This window comes from Schistocerca piceifrons, chromosome 8 (genome assembly GCF_021461385.2).
Source record: "Schistocerca piceifrons isolate TAMUIC-IGC-003096 chromosome 8, iqSchPice1.1, whole genome shotgun sequence".
Lineage (NCBI taxonomy): Eukaryota > Metazoa > Arthropoda > Insecta > Orthoptera > Acrididae > Schistocerca > Schistocerca piceifrons.
In genome coordinates, this window is record NC_060145.1 from 257,139,258 (window position 1) to 257,159,220 (window position 19,963).

The 19,963-nt window shown below is 44.6% G+C and overlaps 1 non-coding gene across 1 annotated transcript; it reads right to left on the reverse strand.

Annotated features, from left to right (window-relative positions):
- Positions 1-552: 552 nt before the first annotated feature.
- Trnat-ugu lies at positions 553-627 on the reverse strand. The gene has a single exon. It is a non-coding gene; the product is annotated as a tRNA-Thr (tRNA).
- Positions 628-19,963: the final 19,336 nt, after the last annotated feature.

Genomic DNA, 19,963 nt, shown 5'->3' on the forward strand with positions numbered 1-19,963 from the left:
ATCAAAGGCGTCAGCGTGCGAACCATTCAACGAAACATCATCGATACGGGCTTTCGGAGCCGAGGGCCCACCCATGTTCCCTTGATCAATGTACGACACAAAATCTTACGCCTCGCCTGGGCTCGTCAACGCCAACATTGGACTGTTGATGACTGGAAACATGTTGCCTGATCGGACGACTCTCTTTTCGTATTCTGTTGAGCGGATGGACGTGTGCGGGTATGGAGACAACCTCAGCAGGTGGAGGCTCTGTAATGGTGTGGGCCGTGAGCAGTTGGAGTGATACTTCTAGATACGACTCCGTCAGGTGACACGCACGTGAGCATCCTGTCTTATCACCAGGTTCATTGTGCATTCCGATGGACTTGAGCAATACCAGTAGGACAAAGCGACACACCAAACGTCCAGAACAGCTACAGTGCTCCAGAAACTCTCTGCTGAGTTTAAACAATTCCGATGGTCACCAACATGAACATTATTGAACATATCTGGGATGAAATGATAATTAAATGGACCCTTGATGTACTTCATTGGGGACATGTTGAAAATGTGTGCCCCGACCGGGACTCGAACTCGGGATCTCCTGCTTACATGGCAGACGCTCTATCCATCTGAGCCACCGCGGGCACAGAGGATAGTGCGTCTGCAGGGACTTATCCCTTGCACGCTCCCCGTGAGATCCACATTCCCAACATGTCCACACCACTACATTCGTAGTGCGCCTGTTTGCAGCTAGGGTGTCCATTTAATTATCATTTCATTTCTAGCAAAGCTGCATGGTCATCCACGGTAACTGTTCTCTCGGGAACAGATACTACCGTCATATATATCTGGGATGCTTGCGTCGTGCTATTCAGAAGAAATCTCCTCCCCCTCTTACTCTTACGGATTTAAGGACAGCCCTGCAGGATTCATGACGCCAATTCCCTCCAGCACTACTTCAGACAGTAGTCGAGTCCATGCCACGTCGTATTTCGGCTATTCTGCGTGCTCGTGGGGGCGCTACACGATATTAGGCAGGTGTACCAGTTTCTTTGGCTCTTCAGTGTATATGCTCTAGTACGTCTACACCCATTGTTCAGGCTCCTATCACAGGTGTAGATGTACCGTACCATGTGAGCGTTTAGCGAGCATTTGGATGTAACACAAAATGGTGCTGACGATAAAACAGTGTGTTCAAACAAGCACACTAGTACACCACTTAAGAAATTTACAATTCGCTCAAGATTTATTGTTGCAACAGTGCAAGTGGATTATATGAAATGATTACATTTACAGATCAATAGCACAAGCGGTTCTGACAATGAGGTATAAAGTATCGACCTATGCTGAAACACCCATATTAGTATTAGTCTACAACTTTGCTTCCGCCGTTTTGCAATAGACGGCAGTAGCGGCAAGTGGGGTTCAGGTGGTTGGTCATAGGTGTAATACAATAAGCTTAGGCATCTGTAAACATAATACCATAAAAATATTAGCCGATTTGTGATTGCATCATATGGTTATTCTCGATTAATTACGTCAACTTCCGTACCCATATGTGGGAAGTTTTAATTTTCTGCTTTAACATGTAGAGGTCTGCGGCTGTGGCTCTTAAAATGCTGGGTAAGACCAATGGTAAGGGAACTATTAGTGGAAGACCGTGCAGAGAATGTTTTCAACGCCTTAAGAACGGTGATTTTGACGTCGAAGACCGGCATGGTGGTGGAAGACAGAACGTTTTCGGTGCTACTGAAACAGACGAAGACATTCAGAGGACATCATTATCGAAAGTAATTGATGCGTTCGAGGGCAGCACTGAAACACAAACGGCCACAGTACGGCGATAGGCACGTAAAGGTAATTTTTCAGCAGGTCAGTGTTCGACCCCATGTAGCACAACCGTCAAAATGTACATGGAAACGTTGAAATGAGAAGTCCAACCTCCCGCTGAATCTCCATACGCTGCTCTCTCTGACTACCACCTTTTTCGACCAGTGACATACGGTCTGGCTGACCAGCACTTCCGATCATATGAAAAAGTGCAAAATTGAATCGATTCATGGATCCCCACAAAAGGCGCCCAGTTGTTCCACCACGGGATTCGTATGTTATCCGAAAGATGGGAAAATTTAGTGGGCAGCGATGGCCAATACTATGAATCATAATTTTTTTGTAAGTTTTTCACAATAAAGCCCCGAACTTCGAGAAAAAACGGCGGAAGCAGAGTTGTAGACCTATTACATGGTGTAGCCTCCACGGACGGCTATGCAAAAGGTGAGTCTGGCATCAAATCTATCTTACAGATGACGAATCTGTCCCATTATATCACATATGTGCTCAACTGCTGACAAATCCGGAGATAGTGTAGGCCAGCGTCGTTTCTGCGAGTGTTGCAGAGAACATTGAGCTTCATGGGCAGTGTGTGGCCGAGAATTATCCTACTGGTACAACACATCACTTTCCTCTTGCAATAATGGCAGAAGAACGAGTCTAACAACATTCTGCACATACTGAGTGCTCGTTAGCGTCCACTCCAGAAACACCAAAGATGAACAAGGGTTGTAGCTTATCGCACGCCAGACCATGAGGTATTTGGTGCACCCAGTGTGTCGTGGACGAATGCGCTCTGCGAGACAGCGCTTACCAGGTCTACGTCGTATGCGCAAAAGACCGTCACTTGCGTGCAGGCAGAATCTGCTTTCATCGCTGAAGACCACGGCGCGCCATTCGATCTTCCAAGAGATCCTTTGGCGGCACCAGTCGAGCCTTGCAAGTCGATGCTGCGCTGTAAGTGGAAGGCAGACTAGAAGTGTGCGTGCCCGTAGTCCCACTGCTAATAACTGGTTCGCAACAGTTTCTGTTGACAAGTATGAGCTCACAAGCCGTCTTATTTTGCTGTGGTAGCTGTACGATCTGCCACTGCTGCCCTTGTTGTTGTGGTCTCCAGTCTTGACACTGTTTTGATGCAGCTCTCCATGCTACTCTATCCTGTGCAAGCTTCTTCATCTCCCAGAACCTACTGCAACCTACATCCTTCTGAACCTGCTTATTGTATTCATCTCTTGATCTCCCTCTACGATTTTTACCCTCCACGCTGCCCTCCAGTACTAAATTGGTGATTCCTTGATCCCTCAGAACATGACCTACCAACCGATCCCTTCTTCTCGTCAAGTTGTGCCACAAACTCCTCTTCTCCCCAATTCTATTCAATACCTCCTCATTAATTATGTGATATACCCATCTAATCTTCAATATTCTTCTGTAGCACCACATATCGAAAGCTTCTATTCTCTTCTTGTCCAAACTATTTATCGTCCACGTTACACTTCCATACATGGCTACAATCCATACAAATACTTTCAAAAACGACTTCCAGACACTTAAATCTATACTCGATGTTAACAAATTTCTCTTCTTCAGAAACGCTTTCCTTGCCATTGCCAGTCTACATTTTATAGCCTCTCTACTTCGACCATCATCAGTTATTTTGCTCCCCAAATAGCAAAACTCCTTTACTACTTTAAGTGTCTCATTTCCTAATCTAATTCCCGCAGCATCACCCAACTTAATTCGACTACATTCCATTATCTTCGTTTTGCTTTTGTTGATGTTCATCTTATACCCTCCTTTCAAGACATTGTCCATTCCGTTCAACTGCTCTTTCAAGTCCTTTGCTGTCTCTGACAGAATTACAATGTCATCGGCGAACCTCTAGGTTTTTATTTCTTCTCCATGGATTGTAATACCTACTCCGAACTTTTCTTTTGTTTCCCTTACTGCTTGCTCAATATACAGATTGAATAGCATTGGGGAGAGGCTACAACCCTGTCTCACTCCCTTCCCAACCACTGCTTCCCTCGACTCTTACAACTGCCATCTGCTTTCTGTACAAATTGTAAATAGCCTTTCGCTCCCTGCATTTTACCCCTGCCACCTTCAGAATTTGAAAGAGGGTATTCCAGTCAACATTGTCAAAAGCTTTCTCTAAGTCTACAGATGCTAGAAACGTAGGTTTGCCCTTATAGTACGAGAATCCTGGCTGGCGCCTGTGCTGCTGGGATGTCCAGAACCTCGTCTAAAGGTGTGAGAATGTTCAGATGATCATTGATACCAGCATCGTTGCACGACTGACACAGGACGCCAAACATGTGTTGCAGTTCTCCGGAAGGACCATTCCACCACTCGGAAAGCCACAATTTGACCCTTTTCAAACTCTCTCTGTTGGCTATAGGAAGCACGAGTGCATTTTCGTGGCATAGCTGCCTGCTTACTTCACACGTTGGAGCCACGCTGACCCTTCTAGCTGAGAGCACTCTATATGAAAGGGTAGAAACAGATGGCGCTCTCATAGCTAAGCCACTACACTCTCTGTTGGCGTCCGCGTTGGAAACTTTATCAGTACCTTTACTACGTCATCGGATCAAACAAAATCTTTCCTGATGTACTAATTTCTTTATCCGGCAATGTACTATACGAAGCACAATTCGTGAAAAACGCATGTATAATTACTTGTACAAGAGTTCAAGATGTAGTGCTTTGGCAAAACGTCCAGCGAAGTCTCCAATGAAAAAATATAGTGACAGAATGGCACAAAATCGTAATCGCACGAAGACGTTTCGAACATTAATTTTAATGAAACTTTCTGGCAGATTAAAACTGTGCACCGGACCGAGAACTGTGTCTTTCGCGGGCTAGTGCTCTACCAACTGATCTACCCAAGCACGGCTCACCACCCGTTCTCACAGTTTCAATTCCGCCACTACCTAGTCTCTTAATGTAAATATTTTCAAAATGGTTCAAATGACTCTAAGCACTATGGAACTTATCTGACGTCATTAGTCCCCTAGACTTAGAACTACGTATACCTAACTAACTTTTGGACAACACGCACAACCATGCCCGAGGCAGGATTCGAACCTACGACCGCAGCAGCAGCAGCGCGGTTCCGGACTGAAGAGCCTAGAACCGCTCGGTCACAGAGGCCGGCCTAAATATTTTCCTTTCCAGTTTTTTCCCCACCCTGGACTTTCGATAATAGTCGTACGTGTGGTACTGAGTAAAATGCTTTTCGGATGCTGATCCACGTGAGGGGCATACCAAAATTGGTATCACAAACGTAAACACCGAGAATGTGCATAATACAGCATTGGACGAATGGCGGTCAGAAGTGGACTAATGGCGGTTAAAAGTCTGCCAAAACAAGAACGGTAAAAGACTATTGCGTGAGAAGTTGACTATGGGAAAACTCTGTGCGAGACTGGTGCCGCATTTGGGGAACGATAACTCATGGCAAACGCGAAAAATGAATTTTCAACAACGTTTGTAGCACTTCAGAACCGACTAGCTAGTCCGTTAAATGTACCACGTCTGTGTTATGGCCATGCCACATCTGTTATGTGGAGATCATGTAAGTCTACCTGTGGAATTGTGCTCTAACGAACACTTGAAATGCAAGCAATGGTCTGAGAATGAACGTTGACTTTCGAGACCAGTCACCACCAATAAGCTGTACGAAATATGATAATAACGTGAGTAAATATTTACCTAGGTTGTTTCCTTTATATTTGTAGAGACATTTTTATCAGGAAGTATAATCCGAACTTGAACCAGGAAGGCGGCGGTACGACTGCGACTCCAGAACTGATCGAGTGCGAATGTGTAGCGCAGCCGGCGAAAATGACGTGTCGCATCTCCCCCCTCCCTCCCCCCTCCCACGCCTTCTGCCAGAATGCACTCCGCTGCCCACAGATGCACTGACTCACATCCTAATCAATAATGTGTCAATTTTCGCACACGAGCGAACCCCTAGTCTCATCTCTACGCTACTGGACGGCGCGGATACAGGCGAAAACTCTCTGCAGAGTTCACTGTAGTCTTGCTGTAATAGGGATGACACCTATAAATCTTATTTTTACTGCAGTTGATTTCGGTGCGTCATTCTTCACGCAAGCTGATGTGATACCGGGTCACACCATTATATACACACCACAACAAAAGTTTGGAATATCGTACAGTTTACTACAATGACTTCTTATAGTACACCAACTGAGATTTGTGCAGTACCTTATTAACAAAATAAACATAATTCCTTCTGAAAACAAGAACGATTTTGGTTAGTTACAAAAAATCATTATATAACAAATCAGGTTCTCTCCTAAGTAAACAGCTTGAAAACATGACGATTATTATGTCCTTTGTAGTGTGTATGTCCTCCCCACACTTGGATGCGTTCTTCCACTCTGCGACGCACGCTCCTGATGAAACAATCAGGTTTATCTTGGGTACGAAGTCCCACTCCTCAATGGCAGCTTCTCGGAGGCCCTGAAGATTAACAGGTGCATTCAGACGCTGTCCAGTGGCCACCCTCAAGAAGTCCAATGCATGCTCAGTTCCATTCGTTTCTGGGGAGTGTGCTGGCCAGTGCATTTGGTTGGTTTTTCATCTTTGGAGGTACGTAGAGACTGCTAGAATACGGTGCGGTCTTGCGTTGTCATCGGCTTGGAATAAGTTCCCACCGACTTCAAATGTTCAAATGTGTGTGAAATCTTATGGGACTTAACTGATAAGGTCATCAGTCTCTAAGCTTACACACTACTTAACCTAAATTATCCTAGGGACAAACACACACACACACACACACACACACACACACACACACACATGCCCGATGGAGGACTCGAGAGCCTCCACCGAGACCAGCTGTGCACTGCAACGCCCCAGACCGCTCGGCTACCACCGACTTCACGTCTGTAGGTGTTTACAGTTTGTAGGACCTCTTAGAGGTATCGGGGACCACTCAAATTGCCGTAGATGAGAATTAGAGGGGTACGCCGTTCCATATTATTCCCACCCAGAATTGTACACTTCCACCCGCAAACAGATGGATTTCCTGAATGTATCGGTGTTCCTGTTGTCGTCAAGCGCTTTTCGAAACCCTAACACGTCTAGTGGTTGGTCATATACCAGTCTTGGTCTCGTCATCTAACAGACATTACTCCATTCTACAGTGGTCCAATGTCGATGTGCCAGATCACAGATCCTTCTGCCGCATCGGTTACAGTGGTTCTGTGCAAAACTTCGCGTTGCTCTTCTGGATTGAAGACCACCCCGATACAATCTTCCACGCACTGTTTGGTCTCAGATACGAATCCCTGTTGCCCGGGAGAAGTTATTTCCAAAATTTCTGGCAGCTGATGTTGGGCGCCTGCGAGCCGACATTTGGAAGAAACAATCCTGCACTGTTATTTTCATACGAGGATCATCACAGTGAGGTCTATCGTTCACATTTCCCATCTCTCTGTACTTTCTCCACACCTCAGACGATTACTTTGAGTGACATGTAACCGACCGGCCTCATCTTACCGTGTATAACCTGATGAAAGTGAAGCCACTATCCTGGTCGTATCAAAGTGTTGTATGCCTTTGCGTGGCATGTTACTGCAGTGTTGAACACAAACTGAATGAAGCTGTTATTGATACTGGACTGCCCACGGTGTGCCGCTGCGGCAGCGGTGCGTCTACATGACTGGGAAATGACCACAAAGTTTGCCAGTAATAAACACCGTCCAGTATATGGTATCTAACTCGACAATGCGGCAATTGCGTAGATCAGTGAAACCTATAGTATCGGAGACTACATTTTATGGCAGTATTCCAAACTTTTGTTGAGCAGTGTATCTCATGGTGGCTGTGAGAGATCACTGTTAGCATGCTGAACCTGCTTCCATGGTTTGGTTTGAACGGTGGCAGCACATCAATTAGACTGTCACGATTCGCACCGTAAACAGAACAGTAAGTTCAGCATTAAGGACACCGATTTCTCACAACCTCTAAGAAATGTGTAATGATCATCACACTGGATTGTCATATGGTCACCTGGTATCACAGAAGTGCCCTAACGTGGTCTTATAGAACACTGAAATCGATTTCAGCAAAAATAAAATCTATAAATATAGCTGAAGATGTCATCCCTACTACGTCAAGATGTAGAAATAGCTGTCGGCTCATGCTCTATCGGAAGATAGGGACATCATTTTTTCTCCCAGTGTAATAGATATCTGCCCATTACTCATTTACAGAGCGTACAGTTCTGCAGACGAGCCGTTCGGGACCGACCGACAGCCGCGTCATCCAAAAAGCCAGTGGCATCATTTGGAGGAGCATGGGGTCAGTACCATGCTGTCCCATACCTTGTCGGTTTAGCAGGCCTTCTGCCGCTACTTCTCATTCGAGTATCGCCTCAGTTAGCATGACAAGAATAAGTGAACCCATTTAAAGTCTTCCCACTAAGGAAAAATCCCTGACAATGCGGGAATGGTTAAAATGGCTCTGAGCACTATGGGACTTAATTCTGAGGTCATCAGTCATCCAGAACTTAGAACTACTTAAACCTAACTAACCTAAGGAAATCACACACACCCATGGCCGAGGCAGGATTCGAACCTGCGACCAGCGGGCGCGCGGTTCCAGACTGTAGCGGCTAGAACCGCTCGGCCACCCCGGCCGGCACAATGCGGGAATCGAAACCGGGTCCTCCACATGGCAGCCAGCCACATTCTAGCCTCAGCTACGGAGGTAGACTACCCACTTATATGCCCATTATTATTACTGTCGTCATAATGAGGTAGCTCGTAAAAATTCTGGTCCACCGACTGTTTATTGCTTCATCAGCAGGGAAGGCAAAGATCCAACGAGGAGCGACCCGCTGCGTTACGGGTTAGTCATTAGGGAAGCCCCAGTGCATCATCAGACGCTCATGGCATATGAAATGGCAATTCGTATTAGTGATATATTGTGCATTTCGGAGGCATGTGATGTTAAAATTCCTAAATAGTACGCCCTCACAGATATCAGCCAATGTATTATTTCCTGAGGCATAAATATCGTGAAATGACCACGAATGGAAAATCTGAGATGTTAGATGTCGTATGGAGACTCAGAAAAAGCTCTTCGAACTACATTGGGTGGAATATGCCCAAGGCGGCTTGATTTTTCTCTGCAGGCTGTAAAGTATGACAGTTACTCTTCAGGAACGTTTTCACCATGTGACCCGCGTTTAAGGTATAGGACTCTTAATCGGTAAAAACCAGATTACTTTTTAATCCAGATATCCAAATTTAGGTGTCACGTAATTGTCTTAAATCATTTAAGGCTAATGGTTCAAATGGCTCTGAGCACTATGGTACTTAACATCTGTGGTCATCAGTCCCCTAGAACTTAGAACTACTTAAACCTAACTAATCTAAGGACATCACACACACCCATGGCCGAGGCAGGATTCGAACCTGCGACCGTCGCGGTCGCGCGGTTCCAGACTGTAGCGGCTAGAACCGCTCGGCCACTCCGGCCGGCACAATGCAGGAATCGAAACCGGGTCCTCCACATGGCAGCCAGCCACATTCTAGCCCGAGGCAGGATTCGAACCTGCGACCGTAGCGGTCTCGCGGTTCGAGACTGAAGCGCCTAGAACCGCACGGCCACACCGGCCGGCATTTAAGGCTAATGCCGGCTTGATTCATTGTACATGTCCTCCACTAATTTGTTCCCCAATGTTGCCTCCCCCCCTTGCCCCCCGCGGTTTATGCTCCATCCTTCCATGACTTCCTTGTCGGCTAATGGTTAAACTGTAATCGTCCTCTCCAAATGAGTAGCTTGTCTCATTTCCACATCGATGAAGTGTACAGAGCTGGCAGCAGGCCAACGAACAGCTGAAAAATGATGAGTTTTGGTATCACCAAAACGAATCTTGTAGTGGTGCACAGTGCGAAGTAGAATGAATAACCAGGTGCAGCCGCATTCAAGCAAACAAATACACAACGAAAAAACAAAAATGTTTCGACCAATGTTTGAAGACGTTTTCCCATGTTTGTCAAAAATTAATGGAAATGATTTCTCTCTCCCGTTTATTCCCAATTGGGAACCCACTCTGTTGTATCCTACCTACTCGTCAATTATGGGGTGCCTAGGAAACTTGCTTTCTCGGATCTCTAGCCAACAGTTCAAGCATATCGTAGTAATGAAGTTTATTACAAAAGGAAATGATTACCCCACTTTGTGTTAAACATATGTGTCGCAAGGAAAGGGCGACAGACAAAATGAGAAAGCTCTTCAGTATAGACAATGCTACATAACACAAGCGAAATAACTAGTCTTGAAGCTATTCTTGAACTAGTTGCTGTAGAACTCGCAGAACAGCGCGCGGCTAGTTGGGTTCAGCGCTTATGTTCTCTAAGGTAGAGGGCGCTGCCGTCGCGTTGTCGTCCTAGAGAGGGGTCGGTCAGCGTGCAATTGGCTGAGGTCTTCCTCACAGCCCTCTCTGCTCTAACATTTCCGATCGGCGTGCCGGAGCTTGACTTTACGCCGGAACCCTCGTTACCCCCTTACCAGGTCTCTGGTGTTGGCTGAAAAGAAATGCGACTCTATAATGTGGAACAGCTCGCTCGATTCCTTAGAACTGAGAAAATAAAATAATACTTATATTTCAGTGAGAAAAGGGATAGCATCAAGGTCTTTTCCGTTCATGTGATATCAGCCTGGAAGCTCAATTGAGCAGAATTGTCTTCAGCAATGAATCCCACTTCGAACTGAACCTCTATGACCTCTGAAGATGCCTCAGACAGTAATGGGATACCAACCCAACTATCGCCCGACACACAGAATGACAACCAGGAGTGATAGTCTAGAATAGTATTTTCTTCATAGCAGGAGAGCTTTGGATATCGCCCGCCGCGCTCTTACAATACAGTAGTACATCGACGATATTCTATGCCCCGTTTTGTCACTATTCATGACGAACCATCCTGCGCTTACATTTCAACAAGATAATGGCAGCCCGCACACTGTGAGAGTTTCCTTTGCTTTTCTTCGTACTTTCCAGACCCTACCTTGGCGAGCAAGGTCGCTGGATCTCTCGCCAATTGAGAACGTTTGAAGTACTATGGACAGGGATTTCCAACCAGCTCGTCGATCTAACGCGCCAGCTGGACAGAATTTGGCATGATATCGGTCAAGAGGACATCTAACAACTCCGTCAACTAATGTCGAGCAGAATAACTGCTTGCATAAGGGCCGGAGGTGCACCAACGTGTTATTGACTTTGTCTATTTGTGAAGCTTCTTGTCCTGAATTAACCGTCCAATTTTTTCTGAAATTTTAATCATTTGTTTGTATCATGTACTACAGCCAGCGATTTCCGTCCCATTAGGATAATTCCTTCTAGGTGCGTTCTTTATTTCCCCTCCACCGCTCGTAATACAGAGTACCGGAGCGGACTGTTCAGCGCATATTTTTGATCACTGGGCTCGGCAGCAGACGGCTTCTGAGTGTCGTCATGGACACCTGCGATTGCAGTGGTAACAGAATCACACAGACTGGGCCGCGAATCGACAGTGGCGTATCGCCAGCTCACTTTTCTTTCTGCATCACGTCGTGTCCGGATAGGCGACATCCTGCCGAATGGCTGTTCGTAATATGTACCACGCCACGGACATGGGCGGTATTATGCTATAAGGCTTCCATGGGAACTGCGATACCAATCAAAGGAATCAGAGTTGTGGACTACGGGAACTTTACTGCGTACCATCTGCATCCGTTCATGCTTGTGTCTTCTCTGACGGCGATGGCATTCTCTAGCAAGTAATTATTTCCAGAACGCATTTTCAATCTGCAGCGAAGTGTGCTCTCGGTTGAAACTCCTCGGCGAGTAAATACTGTGTGTCGTACTTAGTCTCGAACCTGGTATAGATAAAGTTCGCGGGTTGGAGTTGCGGTCCGGTAGTAGTAAGTTCCTATGCGACCAAACTGCTGAGGTCATCGGTTCCTAGGCTTACACGCTACTTAATGTAACTTAAACTACCTACGCTAAGGACAACACACACACACACACACATGTCTGAGGGAGGTCTCGAACCTCCGACGGCTGGGGGGGAGGGCCGAGCGAACCGTGGCAAGGCGTCCTAGACCGCGCGGGGGTGCTGGCCCCGCGCCCGTAAAGCACAGTCCATAATTTATAGAAACTCCGTGGTCTGCGCCTGGATGTCTGGTGCAAGATACCTCCGAAAACGTGATTCCTTGATAGGCACAATCGCTGCCATTTTGCCTTCCGAAGGTGGACCTACGCGCTATTAAGCAGGTGTCGTAACGCGTTGTCTCTTCAGCGCGTTAATTCTAACTAGATTTTAATTTTACTTGCGCTTTCTGATTTTCTGCCTGGAACATTGTGTTTCTCGTCAGAGTTTAGCCTTGAAATATGTATAACATCATCTCTCTCCCCCCCCCCCCCCTCCTTTTGTTGAAGAAATGTGAGCTAAATCCAATATGGCGGATGCCAAGATGGCGGTCTGCTCTCGCAAGTCAGCCAAAAACTTTCCCCCATCCCCTTTGCCTACATCCATATCCACCCCGTACCTGCCTCTTACCATTTTCGCGACATTTAGCCCGGTACCAACTTTTGAGACACCCTGAAAACTCGTCGTATGAGTCTCTGTGAACGAATGCTGTATAGTTGTTCTGTTCATTGTTTTATGCACGGGCACTATAAAAAAATTTGTTGAAAGGAAAGAATACGTTAAAGGCCAACGAGACAGTAGAATTTGAAAGAAACTCTATCATTAAACGACTCCATGACATTGGATATGTGGTCATTCGCATAGCTTGTATTGCATCATTTTGATTACTATCCATCTGAGAGTGATTATACTGTTCCTTTCGGCGCAAGCTGTCAAACTACCTCTGCTCAGGCAGTCGAATACAAATAAAAGGTTGTATTTTAGTTAGTACGCATGTGATATACCTATATTAAAACATAAATTATTTCATGAATAAATAATCATCGCACATTTTAAAGCCATTAGCAACACTCATACTGAAAATGCAAGCAAATGTCATCGGCAGACTATTTAAACAGTTTCATAGATTAGAGGTAAGGTAGTTATTTTCGCTTTAAATGTCATGCGTATTGCCCTTTTCCATCACACCTGTTTCGATCACATAGATGTAAGTAGTAATTTCAGACCACATGAAATGATATTATTTGCTGAACACTTTAACAGTCTGTATTGTATCATCTTTCTTCGATCAAATAATTATAAGTAGTAGTTCCATACCATAAGAACTGGCATTATTTGGTTGGTTGATTCAGGGGAGGGGACCAAACAGTGAAGTCATCGGTCCTATCGAATTAGGGGAAGATGGAGAAGGTAAAAAGAAACATAAAAAGCAAAATGTTCAAATGTGTGTGAAATCTTATGAGACTTAACTGCTGAGGTCATCAGTCCCTAAGCTTACACACTACTTAACCTAAATTATCCTAAGGACAAACACACGCACCCATGCCCGAGGGAGGACTCGAACCTCCGCCGGGACCAGCCGCACAGTCCATGACTGCGGCGCCTGAGACCGCTCGGCTAATCCCGCGCGGCAAAGAAAAATGGAAAGGTAACTATTACCACCTCGAAAGTATAAACATTTGCACTGTTTTAGCGTGAATAATGTCAAAAAATACGTGGACATATTGTGATTTGGTTTCTTATTCTGCTTCTCATACCTCAGCACAAGGCAGCAATGCAGGTAAGCTATTCCTGGCTTCTATTTCTCAGACGCATCTCTTTCTCAGTCGCTCTTGATGTTGACTGTAAAGCCCACCAAATTTGACCGTCTGAGTACCCATTTCTGCGGAACACTATTCTTCAGCGAGGAGTTTTTTGTCTGGAAGTGTTCGAGCTCTCTGGACGACAGTCCTTAGCACAATAATTCTTTGTAACGGGCGGTGGAGGCTCGGCACACGTAATTGGAGGTGAGCATGTGCAGGTGCTCTTTTACGCAGGGAAGCATACCAGTAATAACGACATAGGGCTAAAATCGTCTGAGAGCTGTTCCACAACGTCACATCTTGTTAAAAAGACGGTCGATATGTTTGGCAGCTTGTATACAGACGTCTCTCTCTCCCATACCGAGGCGACGTAAGGGAGCGAAATCATTTATGACACGCGGGCAGTGGAGGCAAACTGAGCCCAAGGCTGAAGAAACAAACAAGCTGTTAGCCGAAGCAAACTTCGCGGCAGCCCACAACGATCAGGCAACGAGGCGAGCGGCCATCGGCAGATGCGATACACAGCTCACCCTCGCGACCGAGAGAAAGAAAGGGTAAAGTTTCCACGTCGATAGGTGGATGGCGGAACGTGTGGTACGTCGCCGGAGGAGGAGTGGGTGGTGGGGTGGGGGAGAGGGTGTACGTACGTACGGAACGCGATGCGGTTCGAGCGACCGCCGAGAAGCAAGAAGCAATATCCGTTTTGCAAACTGCCGCGGGTCTGTATTTCCCTCGGGAAGGACCGGCAACGCTACACGGCGGGTAGGGAGACGGTAGAAAGGGGAGGAGGAGACAGAGGAAGAAGAGCCGAAGACCAATACCTCGCCGCTACGCAACCCGCTCAACCGCCGCCCTCTGAGACGTCCGACAAAATGTCGCCTAAATACTTTGGCCCACCACCAGACAGCTACTGTGGTCGAGTTTCTGGCCTTCACCCCCCATCCTCCATTCCCCCCGCCACCACAACGGTTCGAACGCCGCCACCACCTTGCCTTCCACCTCTGCACAATCCGGTAGCGCTTGCGGCTCCTTCCCAGGCGATACACAGTAGCCTGTCGCTCTTCGGTCGGCGATTGGCCGGAGTTTGCGAACAAACTTTCAGCAGTTCCGGGTGTCTGTCGCGGTCGTTTTTGCTTTGCTGACAAGCTCGGCTAGCAGGAAAACCTGTTTTCGCGAAGTTACCCAGCACTTTCAACTCGACGTCTTCCCACGTTTGCAGATTCAGGTGAAAGCAGTGACGAAACTGTGGCGACATCAGAGGACGAGGGTGACAATGGACAGCGCGAGTCAATAGTCGACACTAGTTTGTAGCTGACGTACTCATGACGTCATGTTTCAACTTCGGTTGGTACCTAGATAATAAACAAGCATAATTACAAAGGGACGTGCCCTTTGCCATGCACTTCACAGTGGTACAGAGAGTACTGATGCAGGTGTGGATGTAGATTACCTTTTAAAACATATTTAAGATTTTGTGATTTATTTCACATCAATGAGGACAACTTCATTTAAGGCCAGCACGCTATCATTGTTGTTTACAACAATGCACACAACATGCTTGATCATTCAAATTAACATTTCAAATGTTCACAACCTTTATCATGCTTATAAAGACATCGTTATCCATGAATTAATAATACTTCATCATTGGAGTGCTTGTCAATGAAGGAAACTGAATTATTTTGCGTACACGTGCAGACAGAAGCGACGAATCAAAATTTTTACCAATGACGGGACTCGAACGCGGAACTCCTGATCACTAAGCAGATGCGCTAAGCCTCAGTCTACATGATATTCCCTATAACCTCGAACAGCATTGTAGAAGCTCTCCAACTGTATTGGAATAGCATCTCATTAGCGAACAAAACATGGAATGCTACCTAAAACCCAGACATAGGTGCTTTAATCAAATGAAACTATATTGTTTCAGACACCTTTTCAAGTCTCACAGACATTTCAGACTTGAAAATGTCTCTGGATCCATATAGTTTCATTTGAATTATTTTATTCGTGATTTAAATATTTCAATAGTCATTGTTTGGGCACGAAGTTATACGAATTATAGTACAACTATTACTATCCAACAAAACAAAGACATGGTTGGAGACCGTGGCTGTTACATCAGACGAACTGTTGATAATGTACAACAGCCAACCTTTGATTCGTTTTAGATTACCTTCTTCGAAAAGAACCGTTACTGTTTTCGAATTTCGTCAATTCATCATCAGACGGCTTTCATGCTTTCGTGACTACATATGATGCATTGGTTTACTGGTGAGTTCTCCTAGGATAAATTCACAGTTACGAACAAGTTATAAAGATGGTTGCACTACAGACTTGAGTTAGAATGCATCTTAGGTGCAATGTCCGTCTGGAGCATTGGTTTTCACAGATTTCTTCCAACGGATCATATTGGTAATTTTTTTTGTATATTAACAATCACATACCTCGGTTTGCATTAATAATAATGCAAATAAAGGAAATAGAAGTTTGTGATTGTGAAAATACGAACAACAGTAATAATGTTTCCAAGGTTCTCGAGTATGCTGCTAGATCCAGTCTTCGAAAGTCCACGATATATCGACGAACAATCGTTCCGCCTCTTTAGGTAGTGCTAATGGACTGATTTGTTTGCTGCGTGCTAGCGGTAATTATTCCTTCAGGTATTATTAGTACAGATATTACATTTCAGTAAATGAAGCTAGCTGCAGAAGTGTTTTTACATTGGCAACAAAACTGTAATATGGGTTAACAGTTATACAGAAAGTAAACAGATAGAATGGAATATTCAACACACAATTAGAAACATACAAAAAGTTTTGGAAAGTTTTGGAATATTTAACACATAATTAAAAACATATAAAAAGTTTTTAATATTCAACACATAATTTGAAACTTACAAGAAGTTTTGGAAAATATGGGAATTTTTTGTAAGTTTTAAATTATGTGTTAAATATTCCACTCTGTCTGTTTACCTTCTGTATAACTGTTAACGCCTATTAAAGTTTTGTTGCCAATATAAAAACACTCGTACAGCTAGCTTCATTTACTGAAATGTAATATCTGTGCTAGCAAAATTTGTATTATAATACAACGTATCTCTTGCCAAAGGCCATGATGTAGTAAAGTGAAATATCTATCACATCCATAGTCTTTGTAAAAACATCCAATGTTTACTTTCTGTGAAACAGTGTACAACCAAGTGTAGCTAAATAATGTGTATATTTGTGTACATAGCTTAACGATGTGCGTTATAAGAAGAGATCTGACATTGATACCACAAGGCAGCACACTGCAAGTACATAAAACATATTAAACTTCCGGGTTCGTAAACGTTTCGTCACAGATTACTGAATTTCTGTCATTTCCGCCAACAGCAACAGGACTGCATCTAGCTACACTTGGTTCACAACATAATGGTCTTGTAACACCTCCATCTGATAATGAGCCCACAGTGGGCTCTAAAACATGTTCATGGTTGAATAAATCGTAAACAAGCTACCGGTTGCATATTTATTACCAGATAAATCGCCAATTTAAATCACAGACGCAGTTCGTCATGCGCAATGGATATACTAAAATTATCAAAAACTTATCAACTACAAGAGCTGAGTACTTAAGAAATTCTACGTGCTCCTAATGTTGTTGCAAGACACGGCAGTGATGAATTTCCCTTAATTCTCCAAAATTAATTCACGGCAGGCCACCTTTTTAAGAACCGACCTCTAAATGCTTGTGGACAAAGTTAAGCGGATAATGCGTAAATTATTGGCCCTATGTTTAGCTCTTAAAATGGGGAATTTGCGAAACATATATCTTACTCTGATTACCGCTATCTGACCGGAGTAATATCTTGGTGACGATTTTGAGCTGCTTGCTAGTGTCTTCCACAATATAGATCAGTAGCCTAAAAGTTATGTATGTGAAAGGGTCAAACAGAAACAGTGATTAAATTCAATATTCACATTTATTCATAAACACGGTTACGAGATCAACATATTAATGAATAATCGAAATGTGTGATAATTATATCTATCCAAATTTATATAAGGATTAAACGGAAAAAATGTCGCTCCTCTATAAGTTTTTACTTGCAGCACTCCTATGAACTTATACTTAGGAGTATTAGCTGACAACCATTAAATCCTATAATGCTTGATCGGAGCCGGAAGTTGGTGACTAAGATCCCGATGACCACTTATTCATTACCTGTGCAAAGGAGATGGATTCCACAAGTTCTGCGGTGCTTCCAGTTACGCTCACCGTAAGTAAGACTGGGATGCGCTGAGCAGGCATGGAGGCTCCTTCGGGAAGACGGAATCGTCAGCACCTGAGCAGTACTTCAAGATGCAGCACCCTCTACCGCGCTGCTTCGCTGAGTCGATCCGAACAATTCTGCGCTCTACCCGCGAGAGCTTCTCCGATGCTGACGCTTTCGCGTCCTATCGGCAAGTACTTCTCACGCGGCGCTCACTTATACCCTGTGTATTCTTTGCCAACAAAATGGTACCTGTCGCCAGGCGCAAAATTACAAACCACTACGGTACAACCACGAGGATTCCCTCCAACAGAGGATCCCACAAAATTATAGCACGACTTTTCCAGCCACCAATGACAACATGAAAACTCTCCCCTACCACCAAAGGGCATTCATTTCAACGCTGCGATTTGACGTCACACATCCTTACGCCACTTGTACATTCTACCGCCAATGTCCACAGCCTCGAGACAGGATCCGAGAGAGTCAGGAAGGACCGCTACAAAGCTAGAGTTTGTTTCTGGTGGCATCTGCTAATCATCAAAAGAAATCAGAAAACATCTTAAAGCGCCCCCGACTGCTGCACACTTCGCCTTACCGCCCCTTATTGGACCATAAGTCCGTTTCACTCGAGAGACTTTCTAGTCAAAACCGACTACTTAAAGTGCGTGCTCCTTTCGTGCCCTCGTACGAACCAGCAAATAGCCACGACGCGAGAGTGTGTCTGACGTCAATGATCCATAGATTGTGTCGAATGCAGCGTTCTAAATTTCCGTGCATGCTGCACGCCGCACATGCCCAGAGACAAGGGGCTATGGAGGCTTCTGCTAACATCAGAAATTATCACCTATTCTGGTCGTGCTCACTCCTATTATAGAAATGGAATTTGTGTGTTCGTATTTCTTAGTCTTCTTTATGTTGCTTGCTTTATTTTCGTAGCACACTGAAAAGTTTTATATGGTCTTGGTATTTTTTTCCTACCTGCTAGCATTCTCCTACAAGAGATACGAAATATGTGAAAGCGAAGAGCATTTACGTTCTACAAAGAAAAAACGAACTACACTATGCATAAATAAGAAAGTAAATAGATAAAGGCGTTTTACTGAAAATTATTTCAACAGTGAAAGAGGCAGAATTATTGGTCGAGAAAAATAATTTTTGTTGTTACTTGGCATTTCGCAAGAAAGCAAAACACAGGCGAGAAAGCCAAAGGGTGCTATTTACTGTGTTATACATACTTCAAGATGTGTTTACAAGTATATATTTTCTCGAGCAAATAAATTTATACATTCCGAAATGAATGGATGACACATTCTTATTCTTTCAATTTTACCACACGGCTTCGCCAAGAGCTTCTACTATGAATTCTGTTATTGTCACCGTTCCTACATTTTGTTATTATATTTCGATTTTTGCGTAAAAAGAGTACTCCTTCAAAACCTTTCACCATTCAGATGCGAAATTATACAGCAGACAGTTCTCTCAACACCGGCTATTTTGGCCCTGACGTGTAAACGAAAATGGCCACTCAAAGCTGACGAGACTCAGTACAGGAGTAGAAAGCCAGGGGCGCTGCAGTAGATGCACTTTTCTCGAGAAGCCAAGAATGTCGATCGCGTAAAAGGGGTTTAGCCGACAGCAGCCGTTGTTGGAGGTCAATGCTTGCAGACCCCAGAGGGTTTGGAATGAGGCCGTGGCGCGTACGTCACAGCAAGTGACGCTACAGCGGGAAGCGATTATCTATTTCAGACGAGTTGTAAGACGCCCGTGATTAAGGAATTTGTTGCTAACGCATTCGAGCAGATGTAATTTCGATGGATTGCTCACGCGCTGCCTGCGATATGTAAGCTGTAAGAGAATCTCAGACCAAAGAGCAGTGTTGTTTGCAGTAGGAACTGTGTAGTAGTTGGAGTAAGTAGTTGCTATCGAGCAGTCTGGTGTATCGTGTTGGCTGGGCCGGTCGTGGTGGTGCGATGGCGGAGCCTGAGCGCTGTAGTTAAGGTAAAAGCAGCCTCGCGCTTATGTAGTATTGTTATATCAAGTCCCATGTAAATGTTTTGAAAAAAATCTCTTAATAATAATCCTTCTTATTAACTTTCGATAATCAATCATCTCAATTTAAAGAATTTACTAAT